The sequence below is a fragment of the Micropterus dolomieu genome, unplaced genomic scaffold (assembly GCF_021292245.1).
Source record: "Micropterus dolomieu isolate WLL.071019.BEF.003 ecotype Adirondacks unplaced genomic scaffold, ASM2129224v1 contig_11526, whole genome shotgun sequence".
Classification (NCBI taxonomy): Eukaryota; Metazoa; Chordata; class Actinopteri; order Centrarchiformes; family Centrarchidae; genus Micropterus; species Micropterus dolomieu.
In genome coordinates, this window is record NW_025740512.1 from 1 (window position 1) to 1535 (window position 1535).

Sequence of the window (1535 nt, forward strand, 5' to 3'; positions counted from 1 at the left end):
TATGGAGCAGAGCCGCACACTGAAGACCTGAAGTTCACCACAGGATATGAAGCAGAGCCGCACACTGAAGACCTGAAGTTCACCACAGGATATGGAGCAGAGCCGCACACTGAAGACCTGAAGTTCACCACAGGATATGGAGCAGAGCCGCACACTGAAGACCTGAAGTTCACCACAGGATATGGAGCAGAGCCGCACACTGAAGACCTGAAGTTCACCACAGGATATGGAGCAGAGCCGCACACTGAAGACCTGAAGTTCACCACAGGATATGAAGCAGAGCCGCACACTGAAGACCTGAAGTTCACCACAGGATATGGAGCAGAGCCGCACAATGAAGACCTGAAGTTCACCACAGGATATGGAGCAGAGCCGCACACTGAAGACCTGAAGTTCACCACAGGATATGGAGCAGAGCCGCACACTGAAGACCTGAAGTTCACCACAGGATGTGAAGCAGGGCCGCACACTGAAGACCTCGTGGATGATGGAGTTAGGCACGTTTTCACTTTAGCTACACTGGTCATAAAAAGAGTCCACGCCTCTTACTGATGTCCACGTTCACATTTATTCTTCTCTGAAGTATCATGGAACACCGTGAAAACTAGAGGATAAACAAAACCGTTTCAAGCACAAAGCACCCCAAAACAACGTTTATATACTCTGTCTCTTATTTCTTATACAGACCGATACAATGTGTCTCACATTTTCCTGTAAACAACATTAAACAGTGCTTAATAATTAACTTAATAATTATTACCGTGTTCGCCTTGTAGACCAGCTGTAGAATAACAGACGGGAGCTTAAAAGTTCGCTGTCCTCACCCGCCACTCTCTCTTCTCCCTGGCGCTACTCTCAGTACTTCCGGGTAACAGTCATGTGACTAGCGATAAACCTTTCTCTTCGTAAATTTAACAAGAGCAATGTAAACACAGCTTTAAGTCACACTTTTACTCAGAATTACATTAAACCAGTAAACAAATATTATAATTGCATTACGAAACGACTTTATCGTCGTAAAGGTCGCGAACGAGTGACTTCCGGTGTTGTCATGGAAACGGGTTTACACTGGATTTAGCGTCAGCTACACTTGTGTTCTTGGGGGGAACGTTCTTGCTAGTCCTTCTTGGAAGAATGAACTTGTCGCGAGCAAACAAAAAACGCTGCTGGCGGTTTGAGACGATGCGTTCTTGCTGTATTGCGCAATACCCCCAGCACAGAGGCCGCCTGCATTTCTCTGATTATTATAACAGCCAGGCTTCATAACGCAAAACAAAAAGCTCAGAATCGGGTTTATTGTAGGTTTTAACTTACCAAGATATATTTGCACATAAAAAAAAATTATAGAAAATAAAAGCAAATACTGTGACCACAACTCTACTGTAGGCTACACTAACAATGTAATATCTAATAAAATAATAATAATAATATTAATAATAAAGCAAAGACAGTCCCCTTTCATACTATTTCTGATCATTTTTTCCAAAGTTTCACAAGACCAGATTTATTTGCACATCACCATTTTTCTGTACATC

General features: G+C 43.0%; 1 long non-coding RNA gene across 1 annotated transcript; it reads right to left on the bottom strand.

Moving 5' to 3' along the window:
• Window positions 1-549: 549 nt before the first annotated feature.
• LOC123965863 lies at window positions 550-1085 on the bottom strand. The gene is made up of 2 exons (XR_006823798.1): window positions 761-1085; window positions 550-604 (listed from the first exon to the last, which is right to left on the bottom strand). It is a non-coding gene; the product is annotated as an uncharacterized LOC123965863 (long non-coding RNA).
• Window positions 1086-1535: the final 450 nt, after the last annotated feature.